Source organism: Chelonoidis abingdonii, chromosome 21 (assembly GCF_003597395.2).
Source record: "Chelonoidis abingdonii isolate Lonesome George chromosome 21, CheloAbing_2.0, whole genome shotgun sequence".
NCBI classification, from domain to species: domain Eukaryota; kingdom Metazoa; phylum Chordata; order Testudines; family Testudinidae; genus Chelonoidis; species Chelonoidis abingdonii.
In genome coordinates this window covers 9,402,456-9,427,883 of record NC_133789.1, presented here as the reverse complement: position 1 = coordinate 9,427,883, position 25,428 = coordinate 9,402,456, and the positions used below count along the sequence as shown (strand labels likewise).

The window sequence follows — 25,428 nt, the reverse complement described above, 5'->3', positions numbered from 1 at the left end:
AGCCTGGGGCAGAGTAGCGGGAGAGGAGCAGGATGGAGCCACTGATGCCTGACAGGCCAAACAGAAGGCCCTTTTGGGCCGGATCTGGCTTGTAGGCTGTTAATTGAAGCACACTGGTCTATAAGTATCTACATGAAAAACAAATATATGATAATGGACTCTTCAGTCTAGCAGAGAAAGTTATAACATGGTCCAATGGCTGGAAGTTGAAGCTAGACAAATTCAAACTGAAAATGAGGTCTATAGGATTAACAATTAGAATATTTATCCATTGGAACAACTTGCCAAGGGTCCTGGAGACACTTTTTAAATCAAGAGTGAGTGTTTTTCTAAAAGATCTGCTCTAGGAATTATTTTAGGGGAATTCAATGGCCTGCGTGCGGCTAGATGATCACAATGATCCTTTCTGGCCTTGGAATCTATTAACTCTTCCAACTTTTATCTTGTCTATTTAGATTCTAAATTCTACAGGGCAAAGATTGACTCTTACTATATGGTTGTATAAAGTCTATTACAGTGACACACTAATCCTGGTTGGGGGTCTCTAAGCACTATTGTAATATAAATACAAATGAATAATAATACAATGGTAGATGTAGTGTGTGTTTCTGTAATATCAGTATTGAGTTGATCCATTGGAACTGGGTTCAGTTTAGTTGTAAGCTCTGATAAGCAGCATTCAGTGCTCCATTATCTTCACCGCGGATAGCTATCTTTGTGTTGTGACACAGCATGTATGCTTAATTAGTGTGCGTGCAAAACTGGAGACTGCTTCTCTAAGGCTACGTCTTCACTACCCGCGGTATCGGCGGGTAGCAATCGATTGCTCGGGGATCGATATATCGCATCTCATCTAGAAGCGATATATCAATCCCCGAACGCGCTTATATCGATTCCGGAACTCCACCAACCCGAATGGAGTTGCAGAGTCGACATGGGGAGCCGCGGACATCGATCCCGCGCCGTGAGGACAGTGAGTAATTCGATCTTAGATACTTCGACTTCAACTACGTTATTCATGTAGCTGAAGTTGCATATCTGAGATCAGTTTTCCCCCGTAGTGTAGACCAGCCCTAAGTTAGGTGTTGTGTGCTTTCCCACTAATAGCTCTGCCCCTTGTGGCCAACAGAAAAATGAAGCAAATGGGAACTCATCCCATCCTTCAGTTTGAGTTCCAGCCTCCCGTTTCCATTATACTATAGAATTCTTTAAAAATCCTCCCTGTCACAATGATAGACACATGCAAGAAAAAAGAAAGATGACTCACCTGTTACTAGAGCACTGGGGGTATCTTGCCTTTGCAGAGTTGCACATGTGTCATTAGGGCTCCATGAATCAAAACATTTAGTGTGAAGTTATGTAAGGGCCCATCTCCCCACTGCCCTTAGTTCTTTTGCAACAATTTAGAATATCAAATGAGGACTCCAGAGAAGCAGGGAACTAGGATGAGTGAGTCTGGGTCTTCCCAGGCAATATACTTTGAGAACTCCAGCTATGGATGAGTAACTTTCCTTTCTGCATCAGTGATTGACAGTATAGATCAACTAACACAAACAAACTGTGGAGTAGGGCTGAGAATAAAAACAAAATATTTTTCCATGTGATTGTATTTCTTTAGTTAACAATTGTTAGAAAACGCCTACAAAATATAAAAAGTGTGTTATAAGAATTACATATTTTTGGACTTGTTTCTAACATTCGTTGTTTCTTTCAGTGACTTTACATGTCTAAGAATGGAAGTGCCTCTTTTGTTAACAATAGGTTTGTCATTGTTTGCACAAGAGTGAAAACAAATAATTGCTTAAAATGATTATTTTTGTTGCTCGTGAATATTTAAATTATTACAATAAAGGAAATGCTCTTCCTTGGACTAATGATCTGCCTATAGGCCATTAGTCCCAGGAGATCATTAATCTCCTTGGAATGCCCTGCAATGAAGACATTATTGCTATTATAAATGAATAGCTCAGAGATAATTTAAAAATGGTTTTCATGTAGAATGCATTCACATGATCCCCCAAATGATGGTATTGGTTTGATGGTCAGGTTGCATCTTTGGCTGTAATGGACATTTCTAGAGAATTAATGACTGGTATATTGGTTACATGCCAGTCCTTTGCTAGATTTCCATGTAGTTTATAATATTAGCTATATATAGCTACATCTTTGATTTTGTTAGAAGTTTCTGAATTCTTCCAATCAGAAGCAGGGAAGGTGAGATTTTCCTCTGAAATACTAGTTTAAAATGAGTAGTACATCATATTTCCATGCAAAAAGGCTTTTTTGCTGTTTACTCGTTGCTTTGAAATTGAGGACAGAACATTTTTACTAGGCACTTAAGTTTGAAGAAATATGTTTTATTTAACTTAAGTTTTAAAATGAATGCTTCAGAGAAAATGTTTGTAATATTTGCCAATTCAGAGCTGGAAAAAATATTTTTAGATTTCGTTTTAGAAAACGTATCTTTTTCCTATTTCACATGTCAAATCTTGGCAAAGATACTTGGACCAGAAGCTCTACGAAGTGAAAGTATCTCCTTGTGGGTGAAATCATGGCTGCATTAATGTCAGTGACAAAACTTTTCGACTTAGGTTGGTCCTGAATTTCTCTTCCTTCAATTTACCTTAAAGCTAGAGGATTCAGTAAGAGCCTCCATATTAACCATTTTAAACAGGGTTCAAGGTTTTTAGGTCATTGAGCAATAACAACAAGGACTCAATATCTCACATCATCAGTATAAAATGTGCTTTCTCCTTTATATCCCAATCTTGAACAATAGTTTCCTCTCCATATCACCACATTTTGAAACAAGACAGATGCAGATTTACAGACCAACTTAGAGATGCCAAACTTAAGGTGGACTGAAGGGGTTAGATGTCCTATTACCGCCCATTCATGTTGCTTTTAAGAGGCTCTTCTTCATGGGACTAAAAGCAACATCTCCAAGTATTTTCAATATTACTGACACAAGCAGAGATAAATTGGGGTTAAACTAGGTCTAATTTATGGCAGCACAGAAACAGCAAGTTAGAGTATTGGATGGATATGGATGAATATGCTGTTGATTTCAATTTTCAAATCAATCTGTATGCCTGTATAATAAGCTTTTTCAGGACAGGTAATATGTCTGACCCTGAAAATCTCTGTAAATTTGCAGGCCTATATAAATGACCTTTAATAGTAATAATAGTGAAGGTCCAGCTGAAAATAGAAAAGCATGTAATGAGTAAAATGATAAAATAAGAGAGCAACAAGAATTAGTTTTCAATATCTAATTATCAGAAACTTGGGCTATGGAATTCCACACTTTCACAGTACGTTGTTAACAAATAACTTTATTTTTTTCCCCTCTGACACCAGTCTGCATGATTTTAACACTCCATCACATGCTTTCAATGCCTGATGCATTTTAAAGATACTCTTGTTATAAGGAATCAAGTTATCCTGAAAGCATACATCATGGATCACTGCATTCTTTTCTGACTTTTTTTTTTTTCTCTCACTTGGTGATGTTGCTCTTCTGGTGCTTTATAGTTCTTGGAATTCTAGGTGGCCATATACTCCTATGCTTTGCTCTTTGTTCTTGTGCACTGATACTTGATCGATGTTGTCTGATCTGTTCTCTGAGCTTCCCTACCTCTCTGCTTGAAGAATAAACAAAAGGAAAATGGGAGGAGAGATTTATTTGCCATGTTAAAGACCTTTGTCCCTAGCAAAGCTCCCACATCCTCAGGGAATAACCCTCTTTTTACCACCCAGCAGTATTTTCTGTGGTGGAATGAATTCAAGGAGTTTAAGATGGTGTTCCCAAAACAGAGAGAAAATTAAGGGCCAAATTAAGGGTACTCTCTCTGTCCCAACTCCCTCAAATATCTTGTACACCACCATACCCTTCTGTCACAGTCACTTCCCTGCCCCCCACATTGGTGCTTGCTGGTGTTGGGGGAACTGGGGATGGCTAGTGGAGTAGGTAGATGGACATGGGCTGAGGAGAACTGTGTGTAGCGAAGGGGGATTGTGTTAGGGAGACTTGTGGTATGCAAAAGGGGCTCTGGGCATGGGAATGTGAGAGAGGAGATCAATGTGTTGATGTATCTGCGTTTTTTTTTGTGGACTCCTGCTCCTCACCTCAGCTTCCTCCATGGCGCTGCCTTGATGTACAGGGGAGCTGAGATAGCAGTGCCACAAGGAGCCTTTCAGGCATTAATGCCTTGGCGTACAGAGACTGAACTCCCCATCCCAGGCCCATGGCCAGTCTGCTACTCTGGTTTCATCATCACAGGAACTCCCCGCACATGACCATCTTCTCTCCCAGATACCATCGACATCTATGGCTTCCCAACATTCTCCTGCCTTCACCATATACCTGTTTACCCTCCTGACCCACTCCTTGAATTCTCTTGCACTCTTCTACTCGTTAACACAACTCACCCACCCCACCCAGCCCTGCTCTCACCCACCTCATGCACATTTTAATGTTTTTTAAAACATGCTAGCTGGTCACGGTCAACCCCTGGGGAGTCAAAAGTTCACCAGTTGACATCTTTTTATATGTGTTAAATCCGATCTACATTAGTGTTTTTAAAAAAGAGGTTAGTTAATGTGCGTTAGCTAACATTTTTAAACAACATCTATTTTTCTAATCTAGACATGGCCCAAGGCTGTTGACCTTTAGAGTGTGCTGCAAGGTTGATCAATTCACTCTGGGTGAAACAGGTTCCACCGTTCACAAAGCTGGAATAATTCACTGGTTTTGTGTGCAGCTCCATGGAGACGGAAGGACAGAATTCACCATCATGAATTACATCAGGCCTTTAGGGTGCATGGCCTCTGTTCTTGCCTGTGGCCTGAAGTAATTGGAGACTGCCTTTCCAAGTCCTTTAAATAAGATGTTTGTAATAGTCCCTCCTACAGTGATTTAACTGAGGCCAGCTAAAAGCCTCCTCCCTCTGTAACAAACCTGTGAAGTTGCCTCTTAGTGGCTGCACTGCCTGCCACCCTCCCACATGGAAAATGCAAGTGGGATTCGGCTTAGGACCTCCATTCTTGGGGATGGATTTCACCCACAGGGTTTTGAATTTATAAGAATATGATTCCTTTTTGGTAGACTCCATATAGTTCTTAGTCTGTCTATTTGCTAATCTGTGTACATTCAGGTAGTCTTTTAGTAAAGCACATTGTAATACCTTGATAGATAAATATAATTGTTCTCCCAAACATTTATCCTCTGCTTCTCAGAGTGAGTATACTCTGGTTACCAAGGCAGTTTTTCAGTATATAGATGAACTTCAGTATTATCTAAATTTGAGATTTTGGGCAGCCAAGTCCAGGGACATTAGCTGAAATAAGAACGTTACACTCAATAACATTTTCTTTAGATAATCATGAAGTTTGCTTTGTACTAGGTCATCTTCAGAGGTATATAGTAAAAATTAGCCCTTTTAAAAACAGACACTGTAGCTTATTCAAAGCCTTTCTTGGCAGTGTTCCCCAAAACACTCTTAATATTTGCATTAAATCCAGATTTTGTCACAGGAAAGGAAAGGATAAATTCTTGTAGTGGACTTTGTACTAAATATTGGCACTTACCACCATATTGATAAATAGCCTGTGAAAGATACTTACTGTAATGGCTGCAGTATTTTCATTTTCTTAATACTGATACTATGCCACTGCTGGTTTCAAACTTAATATTTTATTTATCGGAAAATACTACTAAATCGGTAACTACACAGTGCAGGAATTCACTGATCTCTTTCAGTTCTTGCTGTTAGTTAGGAATTACTGAGCTGCCACACATGAATGACTTTAGAATTTGTTAGAATATCTGATATATAATAAAAAAAACTTGTCAATTTCTGATCCATATTGATTGCCCTCCACTTCCACTGAAAGGAGTGAAGAGTGCTCAGCACCTAACATGATCAAATAAAATTTGTAAGGCTATGTTGCATGTAATTCTGTTCCCTCCAAAAATTCAAACTATACCAAGTGTTCATTTTTATAGCTAATTATTATTTTCAGTGTACAGTCTTTTTACTTTATTTAAGGCTACTCTTAGGAGACCTGTATTTTACAAGTTATATATAAAATCATCCATGCGATAAATAGAGAGCTTATTATGATCCACATTAGAACTGAGAGTCAGATTACAAGTGGCCTTATGTTAAGGAAAATCATATTAGAAAGAGGTATATAATTATAATAAGGAAGCCTTATAATTCTTTACCTGAAAGCTAATCTACCTGCATTGTTTTCGTGAGAATGAATATAGAATAATCCCAAAAGACCATTTCTAATGACTCAAGGAATGATGGTAATGGAATTATTAGTCTTTCTAGTCTGTTTTGGAGAATGAGATTATAAAGACAAGTATGCCTTTTAGGTTCCAAACAGGAGTTAGCATATGATTCCTGAGCTCTTTTTATAGGGCCTTGATAAAAGTTTTAAAAGAGTTTTTCACATATTTACATTTTCTTTTAAAAGCAAAGTCCTGCATCATGTACAATGTGGCATAGTAGTTGCTTTGTAAATTGCATAGGGCAACAGAAGGTTGTGAGCTTAAAGCAATTTTGTGATCTGACATGTCTGCTGAAATAAGGAAAAGGTTGGATTAAATTAATTACTACCTTTTCCTTAATTTTATAGGTGATAATACATGTCTGCTGAAATAAGGAAAAGGTTGGATTAAATTAATTACTACCTTTTCCTTAATTTTATAGGTGATAATACTTGATATATAAGATTCTTCAGCTGTATGTATGCTGTTTTCTGATTTCAAATAGAATCAGTAATATTGATGAGAATCAGCTGGAGTTGGTCCTGGTTTGAGCAGTGGGTTGGACTAGATGACCTCCTGAGGTCTCTTCCAACTCTAACCTTCTATGATTCTATGAATATTGAACTAGCTAAAGTTGTGTTAGAATTTCCATTGAAAATCCTAGTTTCCAGTGTTTACTATCTCTGCTCATTGAAGATTAAACAACCTGAAAATTGATGTACAAGCTGTAAACACCAGTTGCAAAGATTTGTTTTTAATTACCAAAATATATATTTTAATGGGCATCTCCATTTATGATGTATGAAGAAATCTGGCTCGTAACTGGCTTCACATACTTTTTTTTTTTTTGGCTGCGTAGCTTCCAATAGGCGTAGAAAGGTTCCAGACAATTGCTTCTTAGTGTGGAGTAGATTTTGAACTGAGAGTAATAGAGTTAAATGCTTGAACCACGGTTTGAGAACATGATGTAGGTGTGGGTCATATTTAGATCATCCTATGATGTTACAGGCAAAAGAGAGACCTTCATTAGTATTTGATTTCTTAATTGAAAGTATACCACGGGCAACAGTAAATAAAATTCCGAGTTCAGGCCATCCCAAATCTTTAATTCATACGTAAAAGTATGCTGTGAGGATATTATAACACATATGGGGGCTAATTCTCTTGTCAGTTACACTGACATACATTCAGAATCACTTCATATTTTCGCTAGTGTAACTGAGAGCAGAATATGGTTCATGATCTTCTATAAAATACTCTGAACCAAGTGATAGGCTTTTCTAATGACTTGTGTACAGGAATATATGGGCCTAGTGAGGTCAGTTAAGGAAACTGATATCTTGGAAGTAATTTGAGTTCATGGTTTTTCTCATTAACCAAAATATATTTGTAAAAGAACACTTTAGGCAAAATTTGACCTGCAGTCCGCCCTTCCATTCCCAATTATTAAATCTATCTAATTTTTTATTGAGGGGGAGGGAGAGCACATCCCATGCGGAGGAGGGTTTCCTCAGAACAAATACCTTCATGCTTTTTTGTTCCTCTTGCAGAAAATATCAACAGGGCCAGCCACTTATGAGAAACCCTAAAATCATAAAGTTATGTTGGGCACATCATAAAGAAAATTTAGTTCAGGAACTGATTTCCATTTCAAGTGGTCCTATCTCATAGAACTGAAAGGTCATTGACTCCAGCCCCCTGCCTTCACTAGCAGAACCAAGTACTGATTTTGCCCCAGATTCCTAAGTGGCCCCCTCAAGGATTAAACTCACAACCCTGCTTAAAGCACTGAGCTATCCCTCCCCCTCCCAACAAGCATGGAGAGGGAAATGGACTAGGATAATAAGATCCACAGAAATATAGCTTGAGGCTCCTTCTCCCTTTCTTGCCCCCCAGATGCGTCCTCTGGTTCACAACTCTTAGCTTTTGTGGCAGAAGTGACTTTTGCAAAGGGATTTGAAAGTGGTGAGGGAGGTGGCGTGGTGAATACGTTCAACGTGGAAGTTACACTCATAAAGAAGCATGGTTTTGAGATTTAGCCAGGAAGAGGTCATTCAGGACTTTTGCAAGAGCAGTTTCTGTGGAGCAGAGAGCGTTGACACTGGTAACAATTGATTCCAGTAGTAAGTTTTGAGGTGAGGAGGTAAACACCATGGTTGTAGGCATCTCAATCAGCGAGTATTGAGTTGAAGGGGAGAAGGGTGATTGGACTGTAATTGAAGAGACCAACAAGCAATAGCAAGATTTTAACGCATGGAAAGGACTGTAGTCTAGCTTTATTATCCTACTGTCTTTAATGTGAATTCTGCATGAATAAAGACTATAGGACTGGACCAAAAGTTCACATTAAATATGTAAAATATTTTGGGCTCTGAAAAGCAACTTTCAGCTTAGCAACAAAGAAGCAGGAGACGAAAGATATAATTCTTTCTGAAAAAGAAAGCATTGGAACACTGACAAATTCAGCCTTTTGGAAGAATCTTCAAGCTGCCTCATGTTAAGAAAAGTTAACTGTCATATGTGTGTTTTTCTGGAAAACAGATTAAGTGAAGCTCGGGGTTTACCTAAAAGGAATGGTTTTCCATTCCTCCTGGAAATACTGTTTTATTTTTAAAAATATCCTGCACTGTAGTCCAAAAACCTAGAGTCTGCTGGAATGCTTAGAACTATTTTTACTTTATGCTGTGGTCCTCTGGGGGTTCCTTTTCGATAATGAAAAGTCTAAGAATGCAGATATGTTTTTCTTCAGAAGAGTGACATAGTAAAAATAAGGTTATTTTAAAATATTAGTTATTTATTTTAGAGCCAAGAAATGTCATAGAAAATATAAAAAAAACAGGCTTAGAATGGTATCCAGTTTCATATTAGCTTAGTCTGTTTTAATGCTTTGTTATAATTTCATTTCCAGTTATCAATGCATTCTTTATATGTACATAAATGATATGCTCATTACTGCCTTAAATAATCTGGTAACATTGTGTTTATAATGAATTAGTTATTAGTTATATAGTGCAAGACACTCTGCTGACAAGTATGAAGGCACGGTCCCTGCCCCAAATAGCTTAGAATATGAAAAATCCTAAGAATTAAGTACAATGTTCCTCTGAAAAGTACCACATTAAGGCCAAGATTTTTTTTTTGAACGCCCACATGCATTTTTACTTTTATTTAAGAGAAGCTTTTTAAATTGTTTCTGCCTTTTTGATTCTGCCAGGTACTTTCCATTCTTGTCATATGTATCAGTGATTCCACAATGTGCAGAGGTGGTGGGCTCAGTATCCCCAATCTGTGCCGAGCTGCAGTAGTTACCCAGCTCTGCAGGCATGTTCACGCTATCCTCTGAAGAAACTTCTCACCTTCTCATGGAACTTCCAGAGTTCCACTGATCCACATAGTTCTGTGGGACTTGAGGAGGAACAAGTATAAATCAGTCTGGTTGTCCATGACTGGCTTTGCCAATCCTGCCATGCAGATCTGAATAGCATGCTTGGTACCCCTACGACATTTAAGGCTTCACAATCTTTATTATTGCTCAGATCTTAATCAAATTTAAGGCCTGCACTTACTGAGATTTTCTTATTTGTGGATTAAGTACAATTCCCCATTTCTTTTGTGAATGACATTCAGTGGGTTACTCATGCTCAGCTTGCAGCTCCTCTACATTGATAGGCAAGTATAATGGTTAATCTTTCGATGACTCCGCCACAGTTATTGGACCTCCAATCTCCAGGCTTTTACAGATTCCCAAATCTTCACACTTTCTCCAAAGGCCTCCCTTTCTGAAATGGACTGTTTAGGTCAGGGGTAGGCAACCTATGCCACATGTGCCAAACATGGCATGCGAGCTGATTTTCAGTGGCACTCACACTGCCCGAATCCTGGCCACCGATCCGGGGGGCTCTGCATTTTAATTTAATTTTAAATGAAGCCTCTTAAACATTTTTAAAACCTTACTTACTTTACATACAGCAATAGTTTAGTTATATATTATAGACTTATAGAAAGAGACTTTCTAAAAACATTAAAATGTATCACTGGCACACGAAACCTTAAATCAGAGTGAATAAATGAAGACTCGTAACACCACTTCTGAAAGGTTGCCGACCCCTGGTTTAGGTGCTCTAGGCCTGACCTGCAAATTCGTCAATATTTTTTTAAGAACCATATGAGGGAACTTCTTTAAATATCAAGATGAACCTGTATTTTGACAGCTTATTAAAGCTGTTGACCATTTTTCATCCTGCTGTGAAGTTAGGGGTTAAGATTAAGTTAAAGAAGCCTCCCTTTCTGCGACTTCGTTGTGTTTCTCTGGAGCTTCAACTTTGTTTTATCCTGCTGTTCTTTTTCTGCTGTACTCAGTTTGAATCCATAACATCTAGTTTTTACATTTCCGGACTTCAACGACGTATGGTCCGTGTCTTTCTCTTTTCCCATACTACGACAGAGGATTAAAGGACAGAAGGTCATGTTGTGCCACCAGTAGGGGAAAGAAAGGCCGAGTGCTGAAGCACTGCCCCAGATTATATAAATTTCATCTCGTTTTCTCCTTATGGTTTTATTTTCTTCTCACTGTGGAAGCATGGAGGCTATGCTTCCCCCTCTCCCGGTCAGGGACACAAAATAAGAAAGAAGAGATAGGGGAAACGAGTAAAAACACTGTAAGAAGCCTGATAATGCTTTTCTTTGAGTGATTTCATATGTGCATTCCACTCTTGACGTCTGCGCGCTGTTGGGAGGCTCAAGCTCCCTCTGGTGCCACATGCCATTGTCATGAAGAGCTGCCCTAGCCCCTCTCAGTTTCTTCTTACTGCTCTTTGATGGTCATTGGAACCTCCGCTCAATACCGGAACAGTTCTCTCTCAGCTTTGTGTACAATATTGTATGTAATATAGTTGGTCTAGTAGTTAGTAAGTTTTAGTTTTTTGGACTTGTTTCTCCTCGTTTCAGGGTTTCTGCTGATAGCACCAAGGTATGCCCCAATTGCTGGGCTTCAAGTTGTGTGCTTCTTGCTTGAGGCGTATGCTAGTGAGTGATCCGCACAATGGTTGCCTAAAGTGCCTAGGTGAAGCACACATGAAAGACTGATGCCAGATTTGCAGGGAATTCAAACCTGGAAAAAAGGAGAGGGAGGCTAGGCTGAAATTTCTACTAGTGGAGGCAATACTGAGGCCACTGTTGGAGCCATCCTAGTCTGACTCAGTGCTGAATGCTGCAGCTTCAGTGAAAAGTGCACCTCCAGCATTATCAGAATCCCAGCACTGAGCTCCCTCACCTAAGCCAAGAAAGATATAGAAGATTTTCAAAGAGGCCTCGGCCGAGGGAAGAGCTCCACCCTCCAAGTCTGGTAAGATGGGCAAGAAGGAATCAGATAGAGTGCACCTTAAATCTAAGCACTTTTCCTCCTCCAAATCAGTGCCTAAGTTGGTATAGTTGGCTCCTGCACAGCAAAAGGTTCAGTTGAGCCTGGTACTGTCAATGTAACTGGCAGCTTAACAAGATACACCACTACCTCTTTATAACGCTGACCTTGGGAGCCAAAAATTCTTACCGCGTTATACGTGAAACCCCATTATGACGAACTTGCTTTGAGCCACTGGAATGTGCAGCCCTGCCCCCCCGGAGCACTGCTTCACCATATTATATCCGAATTTGTGTTATATTGGGTCACGTTATATCGAGGTAGAGGTGTACCTTCTCACAGGAAGAACCTCTGATTTCCAGTACATCAAAATCATTACCGGTTCACCGTACTACTAGTTGGCTTGTCAGCTGCTCCCAGTGTCTTTACAAAAGTTATGGCAGTAATAACTATATTCCTACAAAAATCGGGATTTCAAGTTTACCCTACCTGGACAACTGGCTTGTCAAGGGCCGATCCAGACTGCAAGTACAGAGCAGTGTGGCCCTGATCTGGTCAGCATTCAATGACGTGGGACTGATAATCAGTGCTGAGAAGTCTCTCCTCTTCCCAGTCCAGAGGATAGAGTTTACAGCAGCTGTACTGGACTTGTCTCAAACCAGGGCTTTTCTTCTAGACTGCACATTCCTGGCAATCTAATCATTTGTTATAGATATGAAGGCTTACCCTATCACAACAGCACAAAACTGTTTGCTGTTTCTGGGACATATGACCTGCACCTAGGTCATTCAATATGCCAGACTATGCCTCACACTTCTGCAGGCCTGGCTGGCATCAGTCCATTTGCTGAGCTGCCATCAGCTGGACTCAGTGATGAGTGCTCTATTATGTCCTCATCTCCCTAGATTGATGGGCAAATCCAGCCAAGGTATATGTAAGCATTCCATTTGCCTGCCCACAGGTGGCGCTCATGCTAGTGACAGATAAGTCTACTCTGGGACAGGGGTCCAATTGGGCTCTCTACCGACTCAGTCTATGGTCTTCAAAAGTCTTAGCTTTACACATGAGTGTCAGACTGGTATGCCAAGTATTTCCATAGCAGAACAGGTGAAGCCACATGTTAATGCCTCACAGTGACAATGTTCTTCTCCAGTCTGTCAAGAGGGGACTCTGCTCTGGGAGTTCTGTGTTGCCAATTCAATAGATCTGGAAGGCTCTTACCTGCTGGGGATCCAAAATGACCTAGCAGACCACTTGAGGAGATCATGTGAGTAACCACAAGAGGTCTCTTTGTCCAGATGTAGCCAGATACATCTTCCAGGAGAGTTTTTCCACTGTATACTGTGATACAGCATGGCCAGAGGGCAGCATAAGAGTGTTAGCAGGGGGCCTTATTCCCTGCCAAGGGAGGAAGGTTTGCTTTAGATTAACTAGAACAGCTGTGCAGGGGAAGAAACCGCTAGTCAAGTGGTTCACCACAACCCCAGGGCCCCTGGGTTGGGACTGGAGTAGAGAGGGCGGCCCAGGTCCCTCCCTCTCCACTCCCCTCCTCCAAGGACACTAGGGGAGTGATTAAGAACTGGTTCAGAGGCAAGCAATAGCGCCCTGAACCTACCCCAGAGAAGAGAAAGCGCGAGACCCAGCAGAACAGTACCGGCAATTTGCCACACGTGGTGTCAGGAGTGGGATCTGCGCGCTGGGGACATAGTCAGGGGAGACATAACCCTCCACCCTTAAGATGGACGACGTGGTCAAGGCCCTTATACATGCCACCGCGGCCCAGCAGGAGGCTACCAGGGTCCAGGCAACCGCCAACAAGAGGCGACTAGATTGCAGCAAGAGACTAATCAGCTGCTGCTGAGTCAGGCTGCTCAGGACCGAGCCCTGCTGAGAGACCTAATAAGCCAGATGAAGACCCTTATGGAACAGAATCACCACGGGGAAGGGACCCGGACCATACGGGCTAGCCATTACTTACAAAAAATGACCAGGGAGGATGATGTGGAAGCATACCTCCTGGCTTTTGAGAGAACAGCCCTGCGGGAGGCCTGGCCCCGAGAACAATGGTCTGGTATCCTTGCCCCATTCCTATGTGGGGAAGCCCAGAAGGTCTATTACGATATGTCTGCAGAAGCTGCAGCAAACTATTCCCAGCTAAAGGCAGAGATCCTGGCCAGGTTCGGAGTGACAACGGCACTACGAGCCCAGAGGTTCCATGAATGGCGATATATGGAGGACAAGACACCCCGAACGCAGTTGTTTGACTTGATCCACCTGACCCGGAAATGGCTGCGCCCTGAAGCCCATAGCTCTGAGGAGATGATGGAGGTACTAATATTGGACCGGTATATGCGGGGGTTACCACCAGGACTCAGGACTTGGGTGGGTCAGAATGACCCCTCTACCTATGATGAGTTGGTCTCCCTCGTGGAAAGACAACTGGCAGCCCGCGAACTGTTCCAGACTCCAAGCGGGGAGACACGGCAACCCAGGAAGACAACCCCAAACCCAAGGCCCCGGACTGTCGAGAACTCTAGAAAACTATAACCGGGAGGAACGACAGTGAGGAATGGCTCGAGGCCAGAAAGGGACCTGGGGGTTTGGGAAGAGTGGTGGGGGGCCGGCCAACTAGCCCCAGGCAGGGGGTGATAACCGGAATGAGGGGACGGTGTTATGAATGTGGGGAATTGGGGCATATAGCAGCCCAATGTCCCAACAAGGAGGTGCCTATGCAGTGTAATCTGGGGAATTATGGGGAGCAATGTGGCCTGATCAACCTGGTAGGGTTTACATTGACCTCACATGGATTTACCAGACCAGTAAAAATGAATGGTATAAAAACCATAGCATTAATAGATTCGGGGAGTGCTGTCACGTTGGTCTCGGGAAAGTTGGTGGGAACAGACAACTAACTCGGGCCAAAAGCACAGGGGTAACATGCGTACATGGCACCGTGAATTTTTACCCTACAATTCCAGTACGGATTGAAATCCAGGGGAATACCACCAGAGTTTCTGCAGGAGTAGTCCCAAGCTCCCTTATCCTGTTTTGATTGGGAGAGACTTCCCTGGGTTGAGAACTTACTGACCCCGATAGAGGCAGGAGAGGGTAGCAACCCCCAGGTTGAGACAGAGGCAACTAAAGATAGCCTCGCCCCAATGTTTGCTGAATTTGCTCCAGAATTGTTCTCATCCCCTGGAAAACCCCGCAGGGCTAGGCGAGAACGAAGGGCGGCTAAAAAGTTAGGGACCAGGATTCTGGCAGCTAATCAAAAGACTTCCCTTGTGGGTAGGCGAACCCGCCCAGGAGACAAGGAGAAGGTTCGGGTCACGGAGGACTCAGAGGAGGTTCCTGGCCCAAGTGGGAGCACCCCAGGGGGAAGAGTTGAAATAGGCCCCCTGGAATTAGGTCAGTTCAGCACTGCACGTGAGACCTTGGGCAGGACCAGGCCGAAGATCCATTATATGCAAACGTGAGGGAGGAGGTAGTGGAAGTAAATGGAGTGCCTGTAGAAGGAAAAGTCAAAGGCCCAAGGCCATATTACGTGCTCAAACGTGATCTGTTGTACAGAATAGAGCAAATACGAGGGGAAGAAGTAGAGCAACTCCTAGTCCCACGGAAACACATAAGGGCCGTACTAGAGTTAGCTCACAGTCATTTATTTGGGGGACATCTAGGGGTAGACAAGACGCTGGATAGAATACTAAGAAGGTTTTATTGGCCAGGAATACGAGCAGAAGTCCAGCGTTATTGTGCCTCCTGCCCTGAATGCCAGCTGCATAGCCCCGACCTCACTTGCGGGCCCCTACTAGTACCTTTACCTATTATTGATGTCCCGTTCGAGAGGATAGCTATGGACATAGTGGGCCCACTAGAAAAGTCGGCACGGGGCCACCGAAACGTACTAGTCATCCTTGACTATGCCACACGATATCCAGAGGCCCATCCTTTAAGAAAAACCCCACGTCTAAGGCAATAGCTAAAGAACTACTACAGGTTTTCGCCAGAGTGGGCATCCCTAAGGAGATCCTGACAGACCAGGGAACCCGTTTACGTCAAAACTAATGAAAGACTTATGTGCCCTGCTCCGTATACAAGCCATTCGGACCTCCGTCTACCATCCACAAACAGACGGACTAGTCGAAAGATTCAATCGAACCCTCAAAAGTATGATCCGGAAGGTGGTAGCACAGGATGGAAAGGACTGGGACACTCTTTTGCCGTATCTAATGTTCGCTATACGGGAAGTTCCCCAGGCGTCCACGGGTTTTTCTCCTTTGAACTCTTATATGGACGCCACCCACGCGGGATATTGGATATCGCCAAGGAGGATTGGGAGGAACAACCCAACCCAGGAAAGAATATTATTGAGCATGTGACACAGATGCGAGAGCGGATAACTCGAGTAACCCGATAGTACGGGAGCATTTAGAAAAAGCACAAGAGGCACAGCGGACATACTACAACCGTCGGGCGAAAATGCGAAGATTTCAGCCGGGGGAACGGGTGATGGTGTTAGTGCCGACCACAGAAAGCAAACTCCTAGCCAGTTGGCACGGACCATATGAGATAGTGGAAGCCATTGGAGAAGTGAATATATAAGGTTAGACAACCAGACCGCCGGAAGCCAGAGCAAATATACCACATCAACTTACTGAAGCCCTGGCATGACAGAGAGACGTGTCTGGTCACTCGAGGAGCTCTACCTCAGGCAGACGGCCCGCAGGAGCAGGTAAAGATATCTCCTGACTTAACCCCAGAACAACGGATGGAAGTCATTGAAATGATCCACCGGAACCAGGACGTATTTTGTACCCAACCAGGTCGAACGGCACTAGTCCAACATCATATTGTCACCAGCCCCGGAGTAAGGGTGACGATAAGACCATATCGAATACCGGAAGCTAAAAGGGAGAAATTAGGATGGAAGTGCGAAAGATGCTGGAACTCGGGTCATTGAAGAATCCCACAGCCAGTGGTCCAGTCCGATCGTACTAGTCCCCAAGCCTGATGGCACCCTGAGGTTTTGTAACGACTTCCGGAAATTAAATGAAGTATCCACTTCGATGCCTACCCGATACCACGCATTGACGAGCTGGTTGATCAGTTAGGCAAGGCAAATACCTAACTAACCCTAGATCTGACCAAAGGATATTGGCAAATACCCCTGGCCAAGGATGCCAGGGAAAAGACTGCTTTTTCTACACCCGATGGCCTGTTCCAGTACACTGTCCTCCCTTTCGGACTCCATGGGGCCCCTGCCACATTCCAAAGACTGATGGATAAGTTATTACGACCCCATGCCAACTATGCGCCGCCTATCTAGACGACATAGTTATACATAGCCCTGATTGGGAGACACACCTGGACAAAGTGGAAGCAGTGCTGGACGCTTTGCGAAAGGCTGGTCTCACCGCTAATCCTCTGAAATGCGTGATAGGACTAGCTGAGGCCAAATACCTCGGGCATGTCGTAGGGAGAGGGTGGTGAAGCCCCAATGGAACAAGGTGGAGGCAATACAAGATTGGCCTCGACCAATCCGCAAGAAGCAGGTCAGAGCATTTTTGGGTATAGTTGGATACTATCGGAGATTCATCCCTCATTTTGCCACAAGAGCGGGGCCATTGACGGATCTGATAAAAGCTCGGGGCCCCGAGATAGTGAAGTGGACAGATGCGGCGGAAGCAGCATTGCAGATTTGCGGACAGCCCTATGCTGCCATCCGGTACTCATGGCCCCAGACTTCGAGAAGGAATTCATCCTGCAGACGGACGCCTCGGAGGTGGGACTCGTGCCGTCCTTTCCCAGATGGTAGGGGAGGAGGAGCACCCCATCTTGTACCTCAGCCGGAAGCTCCTCCCCAGGAACAAAAATACGCTGTTGTTGAAAAGGAATGTCTGGCGATAAAATGGGCTATGGAGACTCTCCGCTACTATCTCCTGGGCGGCGGTTTACCCTTGTGACTGATCACGCCCCGCTCCAGTGGATGCATAGGAACAAGGAAAGAAACGCCAGAGTGACGGTGGTTTCCTCTCTTTGCAACCTTTCCATTTTCGGGTCCAGCATAGGGCTGGAAGCCAACACGGCAACGCTGATGGCCTCTCACGCCAACACTGCCTCTCGTCCCGAGTAGCCCAACCCCTTGGTGTTGAGCGGGGGGGGGGGGATATGTGATGTGATACAGCATGGCCAGAGGGCAGCATAAGAGTGTTAGCAGGGGGCCTTATTCCCTGCCAAGGGAGGAAGGTTTGCTTTAGATTAACTAGAACAGCTGTGTGAGCCAATTAGAGCACCTGACTCCAGTTAGAGCACCTGACTCCAGTTAGAGCACCTGACTCCAGTCATGGGATATAAACCCCTGCTTCAGTCAGACAGGGTGTGGTAGTTGAAGGAGAAAGGTTGGATTGGAGCAGAGTGCAGATTGCAGAAGAGAAGAGTTTGTCCAGAGAGAAATAGAAGGTTTGGAGGAGTGCTGCGGTGGATTGGGAAGCCCAACAGAAACCCTAGGTAAGGGGCACCAGGCTTGTATAGAAGAGAGGCGAGAAGCCCTTCACAAGCTGACGGGTATGAGAGGGAAGTAACCCAGGGGAAGAAACCGCTAGTCAAGTGGTTCACCACAACCCCAGGGCCCCTGGGTTGGGACCTGGAGTAGAGGCGGGCCCAGGTCCCTCCCTCTCCACTCCCCTCCCCAAGGACACTAGGGGAGTGATTAAGAACTGGTTCAGAGGCAAGCAATAGCGCCCTGAACCTACCCCAGAGAAGAGAAAGCGCGAGACCCAGCAGAACAGTACCGGCAATTTGCCACAATACCTATTTGCAACAAGGGCCAATAGAAAGTGTCAGTAGTTCTATTCCCTAAGGGGTCAGAGCCCGACTTCTCTGACAGATACATTTTTACTGCCATGGTGAGACAGGCTCTTCTATGCTTTCCCACCAATTCTGCTTATTCACAGGGTATTACTAAAGATAAAAGTCATACTCATAGCCCCTGCATGGACCTATCAGCATTGTTTCTCCACTCTCCTGGCGCTGACAGTGAAATGTCCAATCTCACTTCCACTAGACTTAGATGTGATCTCCCAAGATCAAGGTTGCCTACTCCACCTAAGCCTTCAGTCCCTCCCCCTTAACTACATGGATGCTCTATGACTAGATAGACGTGTCCATAAGGTTTGTATTCTCAAGTGCAAAGAGCCTGCCTGTCCTCCCTGGGAGTTTAAACTTAGGTATGGTCAAGAACTAGCTCTGTGGCCTAGCACGTTCTTAAGAGAGGCTGTCTCATGTGGGGCTTGCCTTTCAGTTAGACATCATGATCCCACATTGCGGGGTTGTGCTGGGATGGCTAGCTCTTTATTCCTCCTCTGAAGAGAGGGATACCTGCAAGGGTTATAGTTTGTCAGGTCCTAACTTTGCTCTTGATCTTAAATCTTGCCATTGGTTGCTAGATTACCTTTTTAGCACAGTTTGACAGTGAGGAATTATAAACAAAGATAGCAGGAGGATATTGTTACATATAGGATGTCACAGATGGTAATTTAAAGAAATTGATCTATAGAGTGCCAGGAGAATGATTTTCACAAGCACCCAGGGGATTAAGGAACATAAATTCAATTTGTACTTCTAAATCCCTAGTGCCTTTGAAAATTCTATCCTAAATCCTCAGCTAGTATAAATAGGCGTAACTCCATTAGCTAGCAATGGGTTTGACTAACCAGGCCATTACTTCAGTGGAACTGCACCAGTTTACACTAGCTAAGTATCTGACCCATCATTTTTACCTCTGTCTGTTTCTATACAGAAATTCAGTTTTGTAGCATCTGCTAGAATTTCTTGTGAATTTTGTCAGATGTAGGTGACTTCTACATCAGACACTCCCTAGAACAGTAATGTTGGTCTTCTTTATTCACCACCATACTGTGAGATTGTGCATAGAATTCATGGAGCAAAAGAAGCCCTCATCTGAGAAAAGAGGTGGCTGTTGAATGACAAGCCATTTATTGTATTAATAAATAAAGAGATTGTCCTGTGGGGTGCATTATGCGTGGTCATGCGTGGAGGTCCTCATCCTTCTTGCTCATTATTCTGTGAAATGTGTTGTCTCATTAAAGAAAAAATAAATGTTATTTATTACATGTTGAGTTAGCCTTAAATTCAGGAGGAAGAGTTCACAGTGTTGCATATTTTCTTTTCTTAACATACTGTACTGTGTATACATGCAAATTTATTCCAGTTCTATAGATATCTTTTCAATGCATTTGTATAGTTGTGCACATATAGCAGTATTGATAAATAACGTTTCAAAATCTCTCAGTGATTGGCAAGGTTGCAGCTTGATGCCAATAATTTGACAGTGAATTTAGCGGGACATATTGGGATTCTGGTAACTGCAAAAAAATTTTTCCATCAAGCCTTCCTAGCAGTGATATTCAGTTTGTCCTTTTGCTTTTGTCTAATTTTTACTTCCAGTCGTTAATAGCACACAATAAAAGCTTGATTCTTTTTGAAAAGGGGATGGGGGGTTATTTCTGGGAAACCAGGTATTACAAAGAGAGGCTCTTGTCCAGCTGACAGTTGCCACATGGATTTTTCAATGTGACCTTCAGAGCAGAGAAAATTGTTAAGAAGTGATCCAGTTGTAGGGTGCTATTTCATGCTCCTGAGTTCCTTTGTACATTTGTAGGAGGCTAGCCCATTCATGCAGTGATTTCCATGTTTGTGCAGTGACCGGATAGCAGTAGTGGTATCACTTACTTACATAATTGCCGTGGTGCTTTTGAAAAAGCTTTTTCCTAAAGATTTAGTTTCTTAAGACTGCTGTCAGCAAAATATAAATGTATCCAACAGAAGATTTATTTTTGAAAGGATACTTCAATTTTCCTCACCAAAGAATGAAAAGACTTTCAGTCTCTTAATGACATAATTATTTTTAGGTTACAAGCAATGCTTTGCTTAAGTAACTTGGAATGTTCTGGAACTTGTATAGGTGAGTAACAGTGTAGTTAGTAATGTAGGATTGGAGGTATCTTTGGCTACTTGGTTTAATGAGGGAGAATCTTGTCTGTTTTACTGTATGAGCCTAGAGAGTCCTTAAATGATGGATCCCCTTTCCTCCACACAGACAAGAGAGAGGAAAGAGGGGAGAAGCTGCAAACCAAGAACCAGAGGCGAGCTAGAAATAACTGGAGAGAAGTATGCTCCAGGCACTCCCCCTCCTCGCCACTTTCAAACATAATTTTAAAAGAAGCCCTGTTTACACAAGGAAAGCATTCTGATGAAGTAAAAGAAGTAAATTAATCATGTTTTCATTAAATTTTGCATGCGTGGATATTGTGGTATGAACTAAGAAACATGATTAGATTGAATTATAAAGCCCTTATTTACTTTCTTGGAACAATATAGATTCTTCTGGTGATGTTATAAATTATCAGGACATTTTCATGTATAGTAACTAGATAATTTTTAACCTAAAGGTTGTTGTGCTGGATTGACTGTGGAATTGGTAATGAGCTATAGATAGGTTTGGAAGTATTGAATTTTAATCTGTGAAAGTCAGCAATCATATATTTCTCCTTCCATACAAAAGCTAATGAAAAAAATCTGTTTACTAATCACAATTTGAAGCAAAGTTAATAATATATATGTTGCACTTCTAGACAACTATTGCATTTTTTATCATCAGTTCTATCCTCCCCTGAGTTAATAATAAATTAATACTGTCAAATATGATGTTATTTCTGAGTCTGTTGTGACCATTGACTTCCACAGTCAGAACAATTTGTATAATAAGGAGTAACTCTGTTTTTTAGATTTCCTGCTTGTGCAAAAGTTCAGGTTGCTAAAAAAAGAAAAATTATGTGGAAAAACACTGATATTCATTGCAGTTAACAAAAAAATAAAATAAAAATCCTTCCAAGCATAATTAAAAAGAGCCTCTCATTTCTAGGCCATCAGTATCGGAGGAGAAGATTTTAATACCAAAGGCAGAGGATAACCAGTGAATGGCCAAGAATTTCAGCCATTAAGACAGAAAAGAAGGGTTGGATTCTAATATATATATATATATTGCTGTCAGATAATCCAAAGCTTCATGGATAAAACTGTCACATACAATGGTAACAACGTTTAAGGAAATGAGGGAGGGACATAAATAAGGAGACAATAAAAGAGAGGGGTAAATTCACTCGTATTCCCAAATGCTTTCTCTTATGTGAACTATCCAAGTAACATGAAATTTAATATTTTGGGGTGAGAAAATCATTTGCAGAAGAATATAATAAATTCATAAACTTCTCCCTCTATCTTTCACATGATTTTGTACTGCTGCCAATCACCACAGTATCTAAGTGCCTTCCACAGAAAATCAATAACAGTACCAAAGTCCTTAATGGACTTCTTAGAGTCTCTAGCACTTCTCTCTTCTTGAAGTAAAATGTCTGCTTGAGGGTGGGGTTTTTTTTGGTAGATTTTAATAAAAAAATCCCCTTTTGTGGAGGGGTTTAGGAGTAAAAGGGGGTGTCAGTGATATGAATGTCAATTCTTCTGGTATACAGATCTTTTCAAACTTGTATGCCTTCTTAGAGTATAACTGAAGAATTGTAAGATTCAATGCCTATTGAACCCATTCCACATCTCTTATAAATATCTGACTGAGCAGCTATCCCCAAAAGTTGAATTAGCATCCAGTTTCCCCATCACAGACTTCAAAGGTCATGTATACTAAGTTACAAGATTCTGGAATGTTGGGTGCATAAAACCCAGTTGGTTACAGTGTTTGGGGCGGCCAGTGGAAAGGGGCTGCACATCCAGGTCTTCGGCGGCAATTCGGCGGTGGGTCCCTCGATCCCTCTTGAATTGTCACTGAAGAATTAAGCTGCACGGTAGAGCTGCAGCTGAAGTGCCGCTGATCGAGGCTTTATCTTTTTATCATTATTTTTTTTCTTCGCTGCTTGGGGCGGCAAAAAAGCTGGAGCCGGCCCTGGTTGCAGTGCTTCCAATATCTGCCAGAAAAAAGAATTGTCATCTTGTTCATTTTGGCTGGTGTCCAGCTCCATTGTGTTATGATCTTACATTGAGATGCTAACTAATTTATTAAAACAGCACAAACACACTTGACAGACATGAAACTTCCGGCTCAAGAGCCTGAGGCAGCTCTCATCCCCATTTAACTTTTTCTTCAAGAGGCAAGGAAGTCACAGAATTGCTGTGCACGGTGTTCCCCGTAACATTCTGAGCTTTGGAACGTTAAAAAAAAGTGGCTTGCTCAAAAAGAAAAAGCTCTCTAGTACTGGAAACTTCTACCTCAAGATGAATAAGAACAAACCTTGTCTGAAAATACAGAAAGAAAGGAAAGTCTAAGATGTTGAATTTGTGTCTAAGCTCTGTAAGGAATTTATTTCCATTGGAAAAATAAACCCCTCTGAAGTATTTCAATTAATTAAAATTCTCTTTTTGAAGCCATCTAACTTAGCAGGGGAAAGTGAGTCTTAGATCACATGAGTGTAAAGGAGGATAAACTACATACAATTTGGCACATGTCATTCCCTGTGAGGCACATGTCCCTGCTGCTGTTCAAGCAAAGTGTGATACAGGTCTATGCAAGTTGGTTCATAAAAGTTTTGAGACATTTTCCACACCTAGCAAACCAGATTCCATTTCTTCCCAATGACTGGATGTAAAACCCAATTTTCAAGCAAGTATCACCTTAATGTGGGCAGTATTGATAGTACGCCTTTATATCCCGCAAGGAGAGTCCACCATGAGAGAGAGATTTATGCAGCAGTTTTAGTTGTCTCTTTCCCCACCCAGATAAAATTAGTGATGAGTGCATTAAGCAAAACAAACCACTGTGCAAAGACAGCAATGGAAAGCCTCCAAAATACATACAATACCCGGGGTAGTCAGTTATTTTCAGCCTCATTGATATGGCTGACCCAGATAATTGGAAGCAGTCCTCAGACATCTGTCTTCCTAGGGAGATTGTGTGAGCAAATCTGGGAAATCAGCCTTATATGTGGAACACATGTCTTTGGATACCATAATATCAGCTGTTTCAGAAAACAAAATACAAAACAAAACTCAAAACTTTGAGAACTGCATTAACAGAATGAAGGGATACTGGAGCTCTTTAGCAGTCTGTTCACATTAAAACTATCACTGCCAGGGCGCTGAAATAGCCACAATCAGATGATGGTCATGCTATGTGCTAGTGGGACTCGGCTGACCAGTGATGTGATTTCACATCCGTGGATCTGGACAGAATCTCGGGGCCTGTGCTTCCCTGTCTCCTTCTGTCCAGTACAGTAACTCCTCACTTAACGTTGCATTTTTCAAGAACATAACTACAACTTTAGGTGAAACGATGTTAAGAGAATCCAATTTCCCCATAAGAATTAATGTAAATGGGGGGTGGAGGGAAGAGGGGGAAGGTGCTGATCCGCAGGGTCTGCCGGCGGACGGGAGGCGCTGTGGGGATGGGGTCAAAGCGTAGGGAGGCTGCCAGCTGTGGAGAAAGCAGGCAGCCAAACAATGTAAGAGTGGAGCATTGCACAACTTTAAATGAGCATGTTCCCTAATTGATCAGCAACATAACGACGAAACAACGTTAATAGGGATGACTTTGAGGAGTTAACGTACCATGTTTTTCACTATTCCTATATGTTATAATGTGACTTTGATTGTAATGTTTTGCTCAGTTGTTTAGTTGACAGTATCTTAAAAGTTTGAGGTTTTAACTTTTGAAACAGGCTGTGGCTATGGTGGATTAGCCTTTTGATTGAGAGAGAAGACTCAAGCAGTGATCTGGCAAAAGACCTCTTGGCTGGGTTTTTTGTATTTTGTGGAGGAAGAAGCAGAAAGGACTTGGCCAGGCCTGGATTTGTGGTAGGGAAAAGGTGAAAAAAGAGTCAAAGCTAAGCGAGGCTGCAAATCTGAGTGCTGGGAGAGGATGATAATAGAGTCTGCACTGAGTTGCCTTAATGTAGTTTTTGGTATGAAATTTGATAACATTTCAGGAAAGACTTTTAAAATGCAGAAAGGCTCGGCTGGCTACTGCAGTGGATTGAATGCTCACATTTCACCTCTTGTAACAAAGCATTGCAGCAGAGGCATCATTTCAGAAAAGTTGAATGTGGGGGGGGTGGGTTGTATCAGCATGGAGAACATTCTATGGTGGGAGTGGAAGACACAAGTCTGGGGGGCAAACCAAGGTCTGGGCTAGGGGAGAACTGTCCCCCTGGCACCATAGCAAATGATGCCCCTGCATTGCAGTGATGCAGTGCAGTGTTTGATAACCTCAGTATTCTTCAACTCTAAAATATAGTGCACAATGTGCACAATTTTGCCAATCTTTGTTTATGTGAATTTCAGGAAGAGGCTAATACAGAGATTAAAATATCTCTGATCCCTAGAGAGTGGGCTGCCTACAGGTTAGACTTCAGCTTATTGCTGAGGCAGAGTGAAGAATCTGGCACTGCAGCTTGCCAGACCTTATGTGGTCTATTCTAAAGATTTCTGTTTTCATGGCTGTCCATCTCTTCAGTGTTCACAGAGAAAAATATTAACTAAAGGAAAATGAAATGATCAGCATTGTTCAGAAAGTATGAAAAGAGTGGGACAAATGGAATAGCCTTACCTGCGCATTTATCAATGGATTTGTTACTCCGTATTTTACTGATTAAGCCTTGTTTCTCTGTGCTGGTATGTATTTTTCAGGCTTCATCAAACTTCCTAAACATTGGACTGCAATTCTGACTGGAATCACCCTGTTGTGATTTCGGTTTTGGGCCCTTAC

The 25,428-nt window shown here is 42.4% G+C and overlaps 1 protein-coding gene across 11 annotated transcripts in view; it reads left to right on the top strand.

Moving 5' to 3' along the window:
* Window positions 1-25,428, top strand: part of TANC2 (tetratricopeptide repeat, ankyrin repeat and coiled-coil containing 2) — a 631,424-nt gene that overhangs the window by 327,189 nt on the left and 278,807 nt on the right. The window lies entirely within an intron of this gene.